The following is a 20,064-nucleotide window of genomic DNA, read 5'->3' on the forward strand; positions in this document are numbered from 1 at the left end:
TTCCCGAGGAGGGGGGGGGAAGGTAATTGTTGCAGAGACCCGGACTTTGCCGGAATCCCGCACTAAGGGGATGCCGAAACAGCCGAACGCTCCTTCGAGGTCCCGATATAAGAAGATGTAATAGGGCTTCCCGGGGCCCGGAGCTTTCCAAATTTCCCTCTCTCTCCAGAACGCGAGAGCGCCTTCGGCGTTGCCTGGCTGAGGCAACCGACACAGGCGGTGCAGAGTCGTCGTCTTCCCCCCCCCCCCTCAAAAAAAGAAATATTGGGTGAGCTGTGTGAGGCGCGACCGCTCGTTTGCCTGGCGTGAGGCAGGCCGTCTTAACAGTATTATGACATACACCCCACCCCACCCCACCCCGCAAAGCAATGTATTGGAGGCTGCGGCCTACGACAACGAACTCCTCACAGGAATAAATTAAAATTAAAACCTTTATTGTCGGTGCGTAACATATGTACAATAAGATTGCTGGAGCTCCCTCAGTGTAACCCCCCCTCCCAACACAATACAACTCAAGATGAAGACAAAATCCCTCACCCAATAAATCGTATGAACAAAACACCCAGTTCTATTGCAGTGGTGTGGACACGTTACACCTTACCCCAGTTCTGCAAGTCCCATCATACTACGTAGTTACATTTGCCTTCAGGACAGCCCAAGGGTAAAAAATGTAAATGGTTGATAAAAATGAAACGTATTTATTTGATTGGCACTTCTGACAAATAAACAGGTAATAAATAGGTTGCTGTGTTTATATGATACAAGGTGCATTCAGGCCTGAGGAGAGGGAGCGGGTACATTGTTTCAGGGGCCCATGGAGCTCAAAAGAGGGCCCACGAAGGGGAATTTTTAAAAAAAATTGTACAAAACCAAATTTTTAAAAAGAAAAACAATATTGGATATATACGTCATACGCCAGACTTTGTGTGTATAACAAAACCGCCTTGCAGCCTTGTTTGGCGTAACCTTTTATTAATCGGAAACTTGGTGAACAGTTATTTATGTGACGTCTTGAGTTTTAATTTCATTGCTTAAGTTTGCAAGTTTAGTTTCATTTCGTTGATGAATATATTTTATATTTCATTTCGGCTTTATGAAATGAGGGGAGGGGGCCCATATTGTTTTTTATTTATTTATTTATTTTGTCAAGCATGTATTTTAGGACAGATACAAGTGTAAACATAATTATAAACACATGTAAAGGGTATGAATAAAAGAAAACATTAGGACAGGGAGGGTAGGCATGCTGGTGCGCTTATGCGCACCCCTTACAGACCTCTTAGGAATGGGGTGAGGTCTACAGTAGACAGTCTAAGGTTAAAGTTTTGTTCCAGAACTTAATAATCCTCTCGGTGGCCCTGGGTGCATTGAAGGGTTAACATATACAGATTAGCGTGGGGCACCTATGCTTGTGGGGCCCATCAGGCCCATGCGTTAAGACAGCCCTGTGCTGCCTGGCAGGCTCCTTGGCTACCTCTAGCTGGTTCCCAAGCCCTGCAGCCATTTCTATGCCCTTGTAACAATAAGGAGATGGGGTTTGAGGGGGGGGTGTCACTGCAATGGTTTGTGGGGGGACACACTGGAAGTAAGGCATGACCAGGGCCTGTTAAGTGTGTAGAAGCACCTATACTTTTGACCTTGGGCATCCCACGTCAGAACTCTCCTGATTTTCCCACCAAGGGCTGGGAAGGGAGGTGGAAAGATCATTCGGTGTGCATGTGGTGGTTGCGTAAGAACGTTTGTGACACTTTTCAGACTGACCAGAGGTTGTAAGCATTTCATTATAAAACTCAGCTTGTTTAAACATAGGGAAGCAGAACTCTTCAGTGAGTCATAGCACAAACTATTGGCATTCCCCTTCCAGAGGAATGGTTGAGTTCCCCCCCACCATTTCTACCTTTGATATGTATCCTTATTTGTTGGGCCAATAGACTACCATTATGTGTAATACATAAGTGCACCCCATGTAAATTTTTATCAAGTTTGGACATACTAATATTTTATGTTCATTCAAACAGTTTATAAAGATGATGTACAAAACTCTGAAAAATTGACTTTTCAATCATTTATTCAATACAAATTAGCAGACATGCCATTTCTTCTGTGGAATAACTAAGTACATCCTTGGCTCTAGTATCTGGTATGCCTGTCTTTGGCATAAAGAACCTGAAGTAAGTCTTTCTTATATTTGTCCATCCTCTCCTGATATCAACTGGAAATTTTTTTTTCTGTTGTGCAATGTTTGAGAGGTTTCTTTTACGCACAGCTGGTTTTAAGTTACCCACAGCTTTTCGATGGGATTCAGATTCAGAGTTTGACTTGCCCATTTCAGAACCCTACATTTCTTTTATCTTTTTTTCAGCCATTCCTTGTGAATTTATTGGAATGTTCAGGGTCATTGTCATATTGCAAGGTTTGCTTTTAGTTGAGCTTCATTCTTCTGACAGATAGTGTCACTGGTTATCCTCGAACTGGTGCAGTGAAGATTCTACAGTGGTGAACTGATGGCGAACTCCAGATGCAGCAAAGGAGCCCCAAGCCCTAACATTTCCACCATTATGCTTTACAGCTGATATCAGGTTCATTTGGTGAAATGTTGTCTGTTGTTTTGCTAAACATGTCTTCTGATACTGTGATAAGTAATTCTGTCTTTATCTTATTTGCCCAGAACACATTGTTCCAGAAGTCCTGGTCTTTATCTAAGTGTTTGTGAGTGAGTCTTACCTGATGTTCTTTCATCCTGGCACCCAATGTAAGTCTACTTTGTGCAGTTTCTTTCTAATGGTAGGTTTATGCACTTTGACATGGGTTGTGAGGACAACTACCAGGATGTCACAGGATCAATTTATGGTTTTTTGGGAGATCTCTTTCAGTTCCTCTCTCAGGCCAAAGGGACATTCTGATCTGGGCAAGCTGGCAGTTGTTTGAAATCTTCACTTGTAGCTCATCTTTCAGAAAGCAAAGTAATTGATGTCCAATTGTTTTGCAATTTTTTAAATCCCTTCCCAAAGTTATAGGTATCTATAGCTTTTCTGACAGGCTCAGAAAATTTTTTCAGTTTAAAAATGGTAGTACTGCAACCCTAACAATGAAGAACAAATTTAAAAATGTCAGAGACTTCAGTGAGACAGCTTCTTCCCAGAATCCTCTGATCATTTGCAGCTGATTTGGTGCACCTGATTTTAATGTTAGGTACTTGAGGTAGAGATAAATTGGAACTGTACTTACCTTTTCCACATGTGAAATGTGCATTTATTTAAATTAAACTATGGAATACAAAATGTTAATGATCCATGGTATTTTTTATATCCCCTTTATCAATATTGTTGAAATATTGTTGAAAAGGGTACTCTGGTATAAAATGAGTGACACAGAAAGCATATGCAAAGTCAACCATAAAGGGCTCAGATACCTGTATGTTGATGCTCAAGGTATGGGGAACAAACAAAGGTATGGAGAAGTCCTAGCACATGAGGGCTGGTACAATATTGCTGCTTTTACTGAAACTTGATGGGATGGAATCCATGATTGGAACATAATGCTAGAAGGATATACAAAAGAAGTAGACTCAACAAAACAGAAGGAGAAGGTACTCTGTAAAAATACACAATAGAAAAAGCCTTCTTGAAGGTATTTGGATCAATATTAGAGGATAAAAAAATGACATTGCTGCAGGTATGTACTATAGACCCAACCAAGCTGAGGAAGTAGATGAACGTTTTGCTAATCAATTAACTGAGGTGTTCAGAAACACACAGCTGTAATAATGGGGGGCTTTAATTACCCTTACTCTGCAGCAAGTGGAAGATCAAACAGATTTCTGATTTGCCTAGCAGACAACTTTGTTATACAAATGAAGAGGAGAGAACTGGAAGATCAGCTGTACTGGATTTAATTCTTATTAATAGTGATGAAATAGTTGGGGGAATTTATTTATTTATTTATTTATAATTTAATATCTATACCGCCCTTCTTCCGAAGGACTCAGGGCGGTTTACAGCCATATTAAAAACCAACACAGAATACAAGCAACAAATTTAAAAGCAAAATTAAAACCAAATATTTACAATAGAATAGAAGTTATAGGAACTTGGAGGAGTGTGACCATGTCATACAGTGGTAGAATTCACCATAGTGCAGCCACAGTAACTTAACAAAGCCAGACCAATGTTTTAGACTTTAAGAGAGGTGACTAGGAGACAGATTAGGAAGGATTCCATGGATTAAAATTCTAGAGAGCGAAATGGTTCAAGATATGTGGGAAACTCTGAAAAATAAGATAATAAAGTCCCAAACAAAGAGAGAAAGAGAGAGAGAGAAATTACTCCAGATGAAACCAGCCTGACTGAACAAAGAACTCTCTGACAAGCTGAGGGACAAAAAAGGCAAGTATAAATAATGAAAAGAAGGCCATATAACAGAATACTAGCAATTAGCCTAAATCTACAAGGAGGGGGGTTAGGAAGGCTAAGGTTTTTGAAGGCTAAGACTGGCAATGAATGCCAAAAATAACCCCCAAAAAGTTTCCATATGTAAGGAACAAGAAGAAAGTCAAGGAAATAGGTGCACTAATGGGAGAAACTGGCACAAAGCTGACAGGCAGCAGGGAGCAAGCAAAACTGCTTAACTCTTTTGCATCTGAATTTATGCAAAAGGAAGACATAGCCCAACCTATCAAAAATCAGCATTGTAGAGGTAGAACAGGAGTACAAGTCAAAATAGGCAAGGAATCGGTAGGAAAATACCTATTGACCTTGAATGAATACAAATTGCTGGGACCAGATGGTTTACATCCCAGCAGATGTGATCTTGGAGCCACTGAATGAAATCTTTCAGAGCTCCCGGAGAATGGGGGAATTGCCAGAGGACCAGAAAAGAGCTGATGTAGTTCCATTCTTCAAAGAGGGGGGGGGAGTGAATTCAGGAAACTACTAACCAATCAGTTTGACATCAATATCTGGGGCAATCCTGGGAAAGATCAAGCAGCAGTTTTGTGAGCATCTGAAATAATAAGGTGATTCCTAGAAGCCAGCATGAATTTGTTAAAAGCAGATCATACCAAACAAATCTTATTGTCTTCTAAGATAAAACGACTGAACTAGTGGATCAAGTAAACACTGGGGATGTAATATACTTAGACTTCAGTAAGGTATTTGATAGAGTAGACCACAACCTACTTCTTGGTAAGAGAGAACAATATGGGAAAGACAGTAGCACCACCAGAAGGATTTGCATTCAGCATGTGGTCCTCAGTGGAATTACATCTGCATGGAGAAAAGCATACAGTGGGGTTCTATCTCCAGTAGTCTTTAATATCTTCATTAATAATCTGGATTAGGGAATAATCTGGATTAGGGAATAAATCCAAATTAAATTTGCAGATGACACAAAACTGGGGGTAATTGCTAACATTTCGGAAGATAGACTCAAGATTCAGAAGGATCTTGACAGTCTAGAGTACGGGTGTCAAACTCAATTGTATCATGGGCTGGATCATGACGTATGTCAACTTTTTTTGTCTTGGCGGAGCTGGGGTGGGCCTGGCTTGCACGTGACATATCCGGCCCACAGGCTGCCAGTTTGACAGTTTGGTCTATAGTTCAGTGGCGAGAAAAGTAAGGTCCTATATTTAGGCAGGAAAAATGCACAGGTATAGAATAGGTAGTACCTGGTTCAACAGTAGTAACTGTGAGAGGATGTAGGTGTCCTAGTAGACACTGCTTAAAAATATGAGCCAGCAGTGTGCTTCAGTTGCCAAAAAATCCAGTGTAGTCCTAGACTGCATCAACAGGATAGTATCAACATCAGGTGAAATTCTAATACTGCTTTATACTGCACTAGGGATGCCATACTTGAAATACTGCATCTTGTTCTGGTCACCATGATACAAAAAAACCTGCTGTGACACTAGTAAAAGTGCAGAGAAGACCAACAAAAATGACAAAGGGTCTGGAGGCTAGGGATGTACAATATGAGCTGGTGACATGGTAGCAATCTTCCAATAGTTGAGGGGCAGTCACTGAGATGAGAGGGGTTGACTTATTCTCCAAAGCACCTGAGGGCAGGATAAGAAGTAAGGGGAGAATAGACCCCCTACCTGGAACTAAGGTAGGTAGAACTCCTGTCAGTGAGAAAAAAATCAATGGAATACCTTGTTTCCTGGAGTTGTGGGTGCTCCGTTGCTGGAGGTTTTCAAGAAAAGTTTGAACAACTATTTGTCTGAAATGGTACGAGGATTCTTGTTTTGGATAAGGGGTTGGATTAGAAAACCTCCAGTGAGGTCTAGGACAACTTGCTGCAGCCAACTCGCCATGGCCAACTCACCATGGGAGAACTCCTCACCGGACAAGAGCTACATTAATATTGAAAAAATGGTGGACTAGAATCATTTAAAAAAAGATGCCAGAACAAAATGAAATGTGAATGACTAAACTTAAAATATTTTTTAAAAATTATTTTAAATAATTAAATTGAATTGTTGCATAGCGAGTTGTCCCAAGGCAAGTTGACTGTGGTGAGTTGTGCTGCAGCTAGTTGACTGTGGCAAGTTGGCCATGGCGAGTTGGCTGTGGCTCTCTAGCTATGGCAAGTTGTCCCATTCTGCTCCAATGTTCCTTCCAGCCTTATGATTCTATGATTGCTTTGTTAGCCTATCTGCAAAGAAAGCTGATTTTTGAGAGAAAGCCCTTTAACTTATCTCCTTTCTGGCAGGTTAGTTTTTCTGCATGAGATAACATTTTCACAAGAAGGAAATGCCCATTGTGCTCAAGCCAAGTTTTTATCTGTCTCTGTTAAGCGTTTAGTCTCTGTGTCCTCAAGAAAAACAGGGATGAAAACTGAAATTGTAGAGGAGATAAAACATGGCAAGTAACAGTATAGCAGGAGCCCTTCTCCATCATCTGCAAGCCTTGCCTGGGTTGCTTTGAGAGTTTACTTTAAATCTTAAAATAAATGGATTTATTTGTAAAGGTTGAATGTATTGGGAAATGAGATAATGATCATGTATTGGCAAATGAACCTGTGATTTATTTGCAAGAACTGAACTTTTCGATGTAGATAAAATCCTTATCATGCATTTCCTTATCTGAAACAAACAGTATCAGAGAGATAGCTTATGACGAACAGGAGAGGAGATTCAACATTCCACATACTCCTCACCAACTGAACTTTGTATAATAGCGAAGTCTAAGAGATCATTTTTCAGATATTTCTAAATGATCCACAATACCACTTGTGGAATACAATCTGCCTTCCCACCGCCCCAATCTTGGAAACCCTGGATCTTAATTCAGTGCTCCGAGAGACCTTGAAACAACCAGGTGATACTGTGTAAACATAGCCGCACAATAGTTGGTGTTGTTGGTTCTGGCAATCTGCCTTCATCCCAGATGATCTCACAAGCCACCCCTTGGCTTGCTCAGTAGCTCTTTTGGATCTGTCATGCTTCCTTTGACTTGAGCAAAGCCCTTTAGAAGGAACAGTGCATACATTGTATTGCCAAGTTCTTTCATCACTCTGTTTTGCAAGTATCTTTCTGTCCTCATCCAATACCAATTGCACAATTTGCCACAAAGTTCTCTTGTATAAATTCTGATGAAAGGGTGAAATAAAATAGCTAAGAAGGTACAAAATAACAGATAATTTAATTTGCTATTAATAGATAGTTAATAGATAATTACGGGAACAGACATCCAGTGACTACATTAGTTTTCCTCAGAAAAACCCTGACAAATGTTGGAACATTTGGCTTAGGACCCGGGTACTTACGAGACCGCCTGCTGTTACCTTATGCCTCCCATCGACCCGTACGCTCTCACAGAGAGGGCCTTCTCACGGTGCCGTCCGCCAAACAATGTCGGCTGGCGGCCCCTAGGAGTAGGGCCTTCTCTGTGGGAGCACCGACGCTCTGGAACGAACTCCCCCCTGGCTTACGTCAAGTGCCTGATCTTCGGACCTTTCGTCGTGAGCTAAAAACATATTTATTCATTCAAGCAGGACTGGCATAAATAGTTGATTTTAAATTGGGGTTTTAGTAATATTTTAAATTTTTAAATCTTTTAAATTACCGGCCGTTTAGTAATAGTTTATTTTAATTTCTTTTAATTGTATATATTTTGTATTTTATTCCGGCTGTACACCGCCCTGAGTCCTTCGGGAGAAGGGCGGTATAAAAATTTAATAAAATAAATAAAAATAAAATAATAAATAACAATACAAATTTTTCAAAAAGAGGTCAGATCTCATTATGACAATTTCTGTATCCATTATTGCTGCTGAATGTTGGGCCCACTCAAATTCCCAAAGACTCTTCAAAGATGGATTCACCTTAAGAGAACCTCTGCCCACACAGTTGACCAAAGTGATTCCTAGTCAGTTACCACCTGAGATCCAAGTGGAAAACTGGATCCAGAAAGTTCCCATCCCATAACTGCATCCTGAATTTTTCCAGGAGAGAACTATCGCATGCAAGAGACTGAATTCTATCCTGTTCCCCTGCAGCAGCTCTGTCTTGCCTTGAGTAAGAATTAATTTGTTACCTCTTATCCAGTGGTGTCAAACTCACGTCGTCACGGCAGCATCATGTGACATATCGGGACTTTCCCCCCCTTCGCTAAACGGCATGGGCGTGGCCAGCGCATGATGCATCTGGCCCACGGGCTGGGGGTTTGACAGCCCTGCTCTTATACAACTCATTGTTGCTGTCAGAAACCAGTTCAGAAAACCAATAGTTTCCGTGCTTCTTTCACCACCCTGATTTGAGACATCTGCAGCTTTCCTTAGAGGGAGTTAACCATCAAAGAAACAGAACAGCATGTCAACCACAGATAGACAGCAAAATATCCTAAATCCCAGCAGTTCCTGTGTTAATTTTTATGGGAGCCAAGACCAAACATTGAGAAAGTTAAGTAGCATCAGAATGGTGGTGTTATTATCCACTTATCAGAGCACCTCAAGCAGCAACAGAAAGGGCTATACACTTCCGATCTTTCATTCAAATAAATAAATAAAAGCTATTATTTAATATCTTTAGCAACTTTGCTTATATTTATCTGTCTCTTTATCAAAAGTGTATAAGCTGCAGATAAGGTGCATGAAAATGTTAGTCATGTGCATGAGATCATTGCACTTCAGTATAACAATAATAACAATCCAGAAATCCCAGATCATAGAAATCGAGTATATCGGGCATTTGGTGACTATTCTGTAATATGCCAAATTATTATAGATTATCATGGCACCCAACCCCGTTGCCTATTGGTTGCTCTGCAATTCTTCAGAATGTAGAATGGGAGGTGGCAAAATTCTAAAAATTTGAATCATACAAAACTGGAATTAAATATATTTTCACATTGTAGAATGGGAGTCACTAACCCTGTCCAGTTGCAGGGGAGTTGATGGTGATGTGTATTAATGTTACAGTAGAACCATAGCCCCAAATACTCTTCATTGCCACCTAGTCAGTTTGACAAATGTGCAAAGTTCAGATATTACTAACATGTTGGTTGGAACAGTTGAATTTAGCAGCATCCCTTTCTTCTCAAAGGCAAAAATCAGCATTAACGAAGCAAAATACTTTGCTGCCACCTCCTGGGCAACATGCTATTTTATATTGTTTTAGAAGGGATATTTTTATTGAGCAAACAACACAGTTCTCCCCAAAAAAAGCCACTGATGTTTTGCATATTCACAAGGAACTATATACTCTTTGAAGAAATTTGCAGAAGTTTGTAAAACTAAAGTTTCTTAAGATGCTGAATTTTATCCCAGGAAAGAACATTGAATTATGAACCTGGTTGGTACTTATATAAACTGGCAATTTGAATGTTATGATTAGCTAAACTGAGCTCAAGTCTTTTCCTGCAACAGCCTTGCACAGTAGGTCAGGCTGAGGCAGAACACTTGACTCATAGTCATTAATTCAGCATTCAATAGCTGAAGAGGGATTTGAACCTTAGGCTCTTGCTGCAAATTCAGCACTTTCACCTCACCCAGGAGGCATAAATTTTACCATGCTGTAGATAAAAGATAGAAAGATAAAAGAATTGGTGTGACTGCCTGCCCTAGCAATACAACAAATCACGTCATCACTGTTGGAGTGCAGCTGGAGATAAATATACCACTTAGTTTTCATAATAAATTTTAAACTTATCTATCAAATAAGAGAATGATGCAACTTTGCAATTTTAGAAAACAAAATGGAGAAAAATGAACTTAAATCTATATGTAAGAGAATACCTAATAAATGGAATTTATTTTTATAGATTTTATTTTTGATCTGATCTAGTAACAATTAGATTCTGCAAAAACTTAGCTATTTTATCATGGGCCACTATATCAAAGATGCCAGGAACATATCTTTATTTCCCAAGAGAACTAAACCCAACTTTTACTTTTCAGTGTCATCACTACATTGTTCAGTATCATAGAATAATAAAAGTATTCATATTCATAATTTGTCAAATGATTAATGGGTTCATTTGTCATACTGTGTAGAAATAAGAGTTTATCCATTTCAATTAAATTAAAAATCCCAATCTGCACAATACATTACATTTGAATCAAATAATAGGTTTTAATATGTATTGACATTTTTTATCCATTGATACTGTAAATTTTAATGGACACATTTTTTAAATGTGTAAAATAAATAAGTGCACATTAAAAGTTAATTTTGTAATAACGTTCACATTTTAAGGAACACAATACTTTCAATAGTTCATAAGGAAGCAAATGGAAACAGCATCAAAACTTAGTTATATTCCAAAACCTAAATTCACTATTGTGTCATTTTTTTTAAAAAAAATGTTGCAATCCCTTATTCTTTGTTCTGTAGTTGTTTTACGAAAATGATTGAGGCGTCAAAATTTGTAAACAAGCCACTGAGAAGTTAATTATCCCAAATGAAACAAGCATTTGGGGCAAATGTAATCCATTAATTGCTATGCTAAAGTATATTAAATTGTGCAAAATTATATACATCTAGATTTTGCATTTCTTTCATCTGAAACATTAAAAGATCATATTCCTTCAGTATAATTGAAAGGAAAGAGCAGAGTTTATTAACTTTCTAGTGAGCACATAGAGGAGATCAGTGTTATGTATTCATGTTTGTACCTTTAAATATTTGAGCGGGAAATCAGCACGTTGCTGATTGGACGAAGCCTCCAGTAGAACTGTATAAAAGGAGAGGTTTTTCCCCAGCCTGTTGCTGGGTTCACCCTATATTAAAGAGCTGTTGTCACTACCCTGGTCTCCAGCCTCGTTACTTCCAGAACTTAACATTGGCGACGAAGGTGGGATCTCGAGGCTAAGGAGAACCAGAACCGAGCTGAAGCACAATAGACCCGAACCCAGCAAACCCAGGGCAGAAAAGCGGAGATGGCCAGTTACACTCCGCCCGCACCGTTTGACCGGCTAAAGAAATGGGGCGTATGACCCGTTTGAGCTTTCTAGAAGCCAACGAACTGCAAGGAGTTCAGATAACGAAAAGGGCTTACTTCTTAAGCCACTGTGGTCGAGGTCATTGATATCGCGGAAGCCCTGGCAGAGCCAACGCCCGTTGCAGTCGGTGTCGTGGCCAACTTTACAGACTTTACTAAAAACCGCCGCTGCGCCGTCCAAATCGTGCGGCGGTTTGAATTCGGAGGCGAAGGCAGATGGGCGAATCCGCCGGTGACTACATGGCGCCCTAAGAAAGCGTCCAGGACTGCGGATACCGTGACCTGGGCGAGGTGCTCCTCGAGCAACTCATCCGAGGTCAAAGACATCCGTTTGCGGCGGCGGCTGCTGGCAAAGCAACCTGGCGCTGGCCAGCGCTCTGGGGCGAAGCCAGAGCACATGAAATGTCCCCAAGCGGCAGACACTGCAAAGCCGGTCCACAGAAAGGCGGCGAAGGCAACTCCGGTGCACCAGGAGGAGGTTCAGACCGAATCCGGCGGTGAAGATGAGGAAGGGTCTGCTGCACCGAAGCGCGACAAAGGGACCGAGGCGAATCGGAAGCTGCGGGGGTCAACACCAGCGCCAGCGCTGCAAGTTTAAGGCGCGACATGTCGGTGTGGGAAGAAAGGGCACCTAGCTCAAGTTTGTCGAGCGGCCCAACCTTCCCGGAAAATTCAAATCGGCCAATCAGGCGCGGAATCGGCAAGGCGACCCGCGATTGGCTCAAACAAAAAGCGCGGATTCCAACCAAACAACTGTGGTCATAGGCGCGCCTCGACAAAGTGGAGAAGAAGATCTTCACTAAGCCAAAATAGAGAGTGCGGTGCCGGCTTGAAGTAGACACGGGATCAGCGATCACCATCATGTCCTGGGACACTTTGGCGAAGTCGCTGCCGTCCGTCGCGGCGCCACCTGCAAGCACAAGACTCGAGTCCACGACTACCAGGGGAATCGCATCCCTGTTGAGGACCACCTCCGTCCGAGTCGAGTACGGTCCACACAAGAAGACCCTGCCCATCACGATCGTCGAAGGAACTCTGCCCAGTCTGTTGGGACTAGACTGGTTTCGTGCCCTGGGCATGGGGTGACTGGCATCTACAGAAGTGACTGTAACCTGAAAGACATTCTCTTTAACGAGTTCGAAGATGTCTTCAAGGACTGCCTGGGCAAGTACAAGGGACCCTATTTCCTTCAACTTAGACCCCCAGGTAGCCCCCATTAGGCTTAAAGCGAGGAGAGTCCCTTTTGCCCTAAAACCGAAAATCGATAAGGAGCTGGACAAGCTCATAAATCAGGGGATTTTGGTGCCAGTCGATCACGCAAAGTGGGAGGCGCCAATCGTCACCCCAATAAAGTCGGACGGGTCAATTAGAATTTGCGCTGACTACAAGCGCGCTTAACAAAGCCTTACAGAAAAGCGCTTACCGGTTCCGTGGTGCAACACTTATTGCACTCTTTGGGGCAAGGCAAGTCTTTGCAAAGTTAGACTTGGCCCAAGCCTACCAACAACTGCCAGTGAGCGCCCGCACAGCGAAGCCCAAGCGATTGTAACGCACAGGGGGCATTCAAGTGCACCCGATTGCAATTTGGGGTCAGTGTGGCACCAGGGCTGTTCCAAAACCTAATGGAACGACTACTGCAGGGCTCCCAGGGTAGTTCCTACTTGATGATGTCCTAATTTCAGGGAAAACATGGAGGAATTGGGGAGCGTTAAGAAAGGTCTTGGGCATTTTCCGGACAGCGGATTAAAAGTCAAGACAAACAAATGCCAGATAGGGGTCGAATCCGTCGATTTCTTGGGCTACGGATAGACAAGAAAATTCACCCTACTGAGAGCAAGGTTAAGGCAATTAGGAAGGCTCCAGCGCCCAAAAACAAAGCAGAGCTGCAGGCATTCCTGGGATTGGTAATTTCTATCGGTCTTTTTAAAGAACAAAGCAACCGTTGGAACCGCTGCATAGGCTCTTAGGAAAAATACTGTTTGGTCTTGGGGAAAGTCAGAAAATAGGGCTTTTGAAGCAGTAAAGAACCTGCTCTCAAGTGATAGCCTGCTCATCCAATATCACAACTCATTACCCCTAGTGCTGGTTTGCGATGCCTCCCTTATGGGGTGGGGCTGTACTCAGCCATAGACTTCCAAAGCGGCACAGAAGCCCCTATAGCTTTTTACTCTAGAACGATGTCCTCCCAGAGAGGAACTACAGCCAATTAGACAAAGAAGCACTAGCCATTGTGTCAGGGGTTAAAAATTCCACGAATATGTCTTTGGGCGGAATTTTGAAATCGTGACTGACCACAGACCGCTACTAGGATACTGGCTGGCGACCGCCCAGCGCCTGTGGCACTTTCGCCACGCTTGACCCGATGGACTATATTCTTAGCCGCTTATTCGTACAAGCTGCAGCATCGACCAGGAAAAGAAGTGGGGCATGCAGACGCGTTAAGCCGATGCCCACTACCAGGGGCGACCGAAGACCCCACGCCGGGGGCGCCCATCCTACTTATTGTCTCTTTGGACTCTGGCCCAGTCACATCTAAGGAAGTGGCTCGGGCATCATACCGGGACATTGTGTTAAGGACTGTACTCGGCTGGATACAGAGAGGGTGGCCGCTGCGCCGGCGAGCAGTTCAAAGAATTTGTTAAAAAGCGAGATGAGCTCTCGGCTCAAGGGGTGCCTGTTATGGGGTGATCGTGTAATAATTCCTGATAAGTTAAGGGAAAGGTATTGGACCTCCTCCACGAGGTCACCCAGGGATCGTAAGGATGAAGGGGTTAGCTAGAAGCTATGTGGTGGCCACTCATGGACGCAGAGATTGCTGAGAGGGTAGGGAAATGCCAGGCTTGCCAAGAGTCAGACCTCTACTAGCGGCCCCAGTCAGAGAATGGGAAAAGCCCCAAGGGCCCTGGTCAAGAATCCACATTGATTTTGCTGGCCCTTTCCACGGCCAAACGTTCCTAGTGGTGTTGATGCATTCTCTAAATGGTTGGAGATCATACTCATGAAATCCACTACGGCCGAGCAGTAATCGCAGCCCTCGCCACCTATTCGCAACTCACGGGTTGCCGGACACTCTGGTGTCCGACAATGAGCCTCAATTCACGGCAGCCCAGTTTGAAGAATACCTGGCAGAGGAGGCATCCGACATGCCCTCTCTGCGCCTTTCCACCCTGCGTCGAATGGCCTTGCAGAGCGTTCCGTCCGGGCGCTAAGGAGGCATTGTCCAGGCTCAAGCCAGGTGACTGGCAAACAAAGATAGACTTTCCTAGCCGTCCAGCACAGAACCCCAAGCACGGCCACGGAAAAGCCCAGCGAATTACTAATGGGACGGAAACTCCGGTGCCCACTTGACCGTTTGAATCCCATTACACACCAGAGGTTACAAGGGGAACTAGAAAAGACAAGGAAATGAGCATAGGCGACCGGTGTGGGCCGAAACTATGGGGCGGCCCTAGTTGGTTCGCAGGACAAATAATAAAGATAACCGGGCCAAAATCGTCGTGGTAGAGCTACCAGACAACCGAGTGTGGGCGCCACATAGATCAGTTAAGGAAGCGAATAACTGATCAAACCGAACCAAATGAAACAGATCATGACCAATACCAATTTGAATTCACAGCTGACAATGACCGGGAGGCGCAAGACTTAGCTGAGGTCCCAGAGTTCCAGCGGCGCCATCAGGTTCCCGAGGAAAACAGCAGGAAATTCAAAAGTAATCAAGGCGGATGGCCAAGAAAAGAGTCAGCCAATAATCCAGAGCCCGTTGGCTCAGAGAAAGAGCTGGGAGGAAAACAGCCCCTCCGACCAGCTCAAAACACCACCAGAACTGAACCGCAGGTCAGAAAGAACTAGGAGGCCCAGGTTATTTGCGTGACTACGTCGAAAAATAACATGTAAATAAATATGTAAATAGAGGCAAAGTGTTTTCTGGGAGGAGGTGTTATGTATTCATGTTTGTACCTTTAAATATTTGGCGGAAATCAGCACGTTGCTGATTGGTCAAAACCTCAACAGAACTGTATAAAAGGAGAGGTTTTTCCCCCAGCCTGTTGCTGGGTTCACCCTATATTAAAGAGCTGTTGTCACTACCCTGGTCTCCAGCCTCGTTACTTCCAGAACTTAACAATCAGATTTTCCCTTTTTTGAGATTTTAGGATCTCTGCATTTTAAAATATGGGATATATGGTACACATTCAAACTTCAGTCATGCACCTTAAGAGACCGAGAACAGTATTAGGGCCTTCTCCCTGTCAGTGGGAATGCCGGTCAGACTGGGGTTTCTCCCGTGTTTAGTGACGTAGGACCGAGTCTGCTAATTTAACTTGGCCCTGCCTCTCAGTATTCCTCCAGCTTTTCGGCTCGGTCTAGCAGAGGACCACACGCGTCTACCCCCTGCTTAGACCATTTGAACAGCAATTTAAAGCGATTTACAATTTGGAGACTTTTCTTTGCGGAGGCTTTGTTCCGGCGAGAAGGGCTTTTGCCCGATACCACCGAAGGCCGCATAGGATGGCGCAGGGCTGCCAGCGAGCAGCGCCTGTTGTGGGAGTGATCTCCATCGAGCCATCCCCCCCAAAGCCCACTAAGGGAGGGCGTTTCGCTGCATCAGAACCTTAGCTCTGCAGCTGTCAGGCGTGATGTTTGAATTCCACGCCGATTTCGGATCACGCTTTAAAGCCGCTGGGTGAGCGATCAGGAGCTACAGCAACATACCACCTCCCACCTGAAGTGACAGGACTGGAATCGAACCTACCTGGCCTTCTTCAACGATCTGCAAGGGTCGTGAGTAATAAACAGCGGTTGTTTTTTGGCGGGAATCACGGCCATTTTTAAATTTAAAATGGCGGATGCTCCTTTTCTCTCTACCGAGCCCTCCCAGGAGAGTGTGGATCAGACCACAGGCCCTGGAGAAGGCACCCATGCTGGCCATAATAAGAAGGCCAGGCAAGTTTCCACCAAGGGCAAGCCCAACAAGGCTGAGGAACGCCAGGCCAGGGACAAGGCTCCCTCTCAACAAATGGGCCCATCTCTAGCTCCATCCAGGGAGCTTAGCCCCCCTACAGAAGCCATTTCCCAGGGTACATCGACAGCTTGGTCCCCAGACCGCTCCATCAGGTCTGAGCAGCGCTCCCCAGTCAGCCTGGGTCCTCTTTTTCAGCCTCTCCCAGAGTCTGTCATCCAGCCCATTTTGTACCAGCAACCCTGTCAGATTCAAGTTCAGGCCCCTTCTTCAGTTTTCCCTTCTCAGGCCCCAGTGGCTCTTCCTACTCCAACCTCTGCCTCGATATATCCATCTCAGGCTGCCCCAGTGGTTCTTCCTAACCCAGCCTCAGCCTCTCTTCAGCCTCAAAATTTTCAATTGTCTGAGGCTTTTGGTCACATGATTTCTGAGGCAATCAGGCAGAGTCTCGCCCAGTGCCTCCAGCCGGGCATTGCCCCGGTTACATCTGCCCATTCTATCAGGCCTGAGAGGCACCAACCTCCTGCAATGGATAACACCAGATCCTATCATGACCAGGACTTGGAGGCCCATGGGTCTTGGTCCGAGGAGGAGTCCCACAGGGAAGAGGCTTTATCCGATGATGAGGACCTAGAACCTGATCAACCCTCATTTGTGGGCCTGTTCAATCCTCACATGTTTCGGTCACTTCTCCACAAGGCATTAACTACTACTAAATTGGGCAATGCTCGTTCTTCCTCAGACCCATCTGTGGTCTCAGACTCTACTAATCTCTGTTCCTTGAACCAGCCATGGAGGCTGAAACGATACCAGGGCCCAAGCTGTTTGTGGATGTCGCTCAGCGTCAATGGACAGTCCCGGGCTCGGGACCTGTGCCTAATGGGCTTGACAAATGTCTATATAACGTGACCTCCAACTTAGAGTCAGTCCTACAAGTCCCCACTGTTGACGCTCCTATTGTGGCATTGGCCTCTACATCGCCCGTTACGGGTCCACCGGATGAATCATTATGACCCGAGGACAAACGGGCTGAGAGAATTCTCATCAAGGCCCACCAAGCAACTGCTTGGTCCGTCCGGGCGGCCACGGCATCTTTGTTCTTTGACCGAGCTTCCTTGATTTGGCTCAAGCAGCTTCAGGAACGGATCCTGGCCTCCAACATTAGATCGCACCAAGATCTTAACAAGATCTGGGCTTCGTTAGAATACTCTGCTGACGCAACCCTCAACGCCGCATACTTCGCGGCCAAAGCCATTGGGGCCTCGGTCACCTCCAGGCACTTCTTATGGCTCTGCCAGTGGCAGGTTGACACCCGCAGTAAATGGCGGTTAGCGGTTTCTCCCTATTCGGGTGACAAATTGTTTGGAGCCCCTCTGGAGCCTCTATTAATCGAGACTCATGATAAACACAAGGTTCTTCCATCTGCCTCCAGACAGAGCGACTCATGGTTTCATCTATACAACAGGCCCCAGTCCTTTCAGCCATTGGGCTCTTACGGCCAACAATGATTTCAACGACCTTTCAGACAGGTCAGTCACTCTCAACGAAGTTCCCAGTTCAGACAGGGATCTGGATTCCCTTCCCGTAGACCGTACAGAGAGGGCAAGGGGTGACTATTTAGAAGGTCCAATTAATGCAGATTAACTCCCGATTGGGGCCCGCCTTTCCCATTTTTCATCTAAATGGGACCTCATAACCTCAGATTTATGGGTCAAAACCACCATTAGGGACAGATTTTCACTCAAGTTCTCCTCCATACCTCCGAGGGTTTTTGTGCGCTGCCCCGTTTCTAGGCACCCTTCCACCAGGGCCCTCATTGATTCGGCAATCACTCATCTTCTTTCAATAGGGGCTATTGAGCCTATCCTGCGGGAAGTCCGCGGATGCGGCTTCTATTCCCGGCTTTTTGTGGTACACAAATCCTTGGGGGGATGGAGGGCGATACTCGACTTAAAGTCATTGAACCGATATGTGGTTTACCATCGGTTCAAAATGTCTACTCTTTCCTCAATTTTGGCTAGTATTTGTCCGGGAGATTTCTTTTCTTCTATTGATTTAACGGAGGCTTACCTCCATATCCCCATTCATCCTGATTTTCGTCAATACCTTCGTTTTGCTTGTTCGGGCTGTCATTTTCAATATAGGGCCCTCCCGTTTGCCTCTCTTCGGCCCTGAGGGTGTTCATGAAAATTCTGGCGGTTTTGATGGCCCACCTCTGTTCCTTCCCAAACAGGATACAGGCATATCTTGATGATATCCTTATTCAATCCCGTATCCCCAATTTGGCTAGATGAGACCTGGAGGTCACGATTCAGGAACTCCAGTCCCACGGGTTCTCTATTAATTGGGATAAGAGCAATCTTCACCCCGCTACCCGCATCCTTCACTTGGGCGCTAAAATAGATACAGTAGCTTCAATGTTTTTTCTCTCGGACGAATGTAGAGACAGTCTTTTCTCCTTAGCTTCTCGTTGCCAACGGCGTAGGCAGTCTTCTATCCTTCAACTGTTCCAATTATTGGGTAAGATGGTGTCTACATTTGGCATTGTGCCGTAGTCTCGTCTCCACAGCAGGTTTCTGCAGTGGTTTCTTCTGCCACACCAACGGCACCACCGCAGTACGGACCACAAGCAAGTCACCTTGCCACAGGACGTGAAAGACTCCCTTTCTTGGTGGTCTTCCCATGCCCTCCACAAGGGCACCACTTTCTGGAAACCTTCCAGGGTCATGATTACAACAGATGCCAGCTTGATAGGTTGGGGGGCTCACCTGGATCATCATATAGTCCAAGGCCGTTGATCCCCTCAGGAATGTCAACTGAGTATCAACCTTCTTGAGCTCAGGGCCATTTACCTGGCGCTTCGCAGTTTTTCAACCCGCATCACCGGTCAGGACGTATTGATCCTAACGGACAATATTACCGCAAAGGCGCATGTCAACAAACTAGGTGGCACTCACTCGCCCACCCTGTTGCGCGAAGCCCTTCGTCTCGGCCTATGGGCGGAATCCCACGTGAACTCTATTTCAGCAGCTCACATTTCAGGCATCCAGAACATTCAGGCAGACTCACTCAGCCGCAACCCCATAGACCCGGCGGAGTGGTCGCTCCATCCCAGTCTGTTCCGGGAGATTACAGCCAGGTTTGGCCATCCCTCAGTGGACCTCTTTGCAACCAACCTCAACCATCAGGTTCCGAGGTTCTTCTCACACTACCCGTCTCCTGGGGTGGAAGCAGTTGATGCCCTGCACAGCCCCTGGCCCTCATGGCTGTTGTATGCTTTCCCTCCCCTTCCCCTGATTCCCAAGGTCATCTCCAAACTTCTGATACACAGGGCGAAGCTCATCCTGGTGGCACCCCATTGGCCCAGAAGGCCTTGGTATGCAGATCTCCTGTCCCTCTCTGTCGCCCTGCCATGGAGGATTCCGGACAATGCCGTAATTTTGACTCGGCCCCCTCAACCATCCAGACCTGCAACGGTTTCATCTAACCGCATGGAGGTTAAGCGGGGATTCCTCAGGGCTTCCAACCTTCCCGACAACGTAATTACGATTCTCCAGGCTTCATGCCGACCATCTACTTTACGCATTTACGAGGCCACCTGGCGCTCCTTCTGCACCTGGTGTGATACTCATTCCTTGGTTCCTACCAAAGTTTCCGTGTACCAAA

At 44.9% G+C, this 20,064-nt stretch overlaps 1 protein-coding gene across 1 annotated transcript in view; it reads left to right on the forward strand.

The window, feature by feature from the left end:
* Positions 1–20,064, forward strand: part of PKD2L1 (polycystin 2 like 1, transient receptor potential cation channel) — a 107,547-nt gene that overhangs the window by 32,249 nt on the left and 55,234 nt on the right. Inside the window, exon 2 of the mRNA XM_058188086.1 lies at positions 2,669–2,752. The gene's annotated coding sequence lies outside the window, so the exon portion shown is untranslated. The remainder of the gene's footprint in view (positions 1–2,668; positions 2,753–20,064) is intronic.

The sequence above is a fragment of the Ahaetulla prasina genome, chromosome 6 (genome assembly GCF_028640845.1).
Source record: "Ahaetulla prasina isolate Xishuangbanna chromosome 6, ASM2864084v1, whole genome shotgun sequence".
Taxonomy (NCBI): domain Eukaryota; kingdom Metazoa; phylum Chordata; class Lepidosauria; order Squamata; family Colubridae; genus Ahaetulla; species Ahaetulla prasina.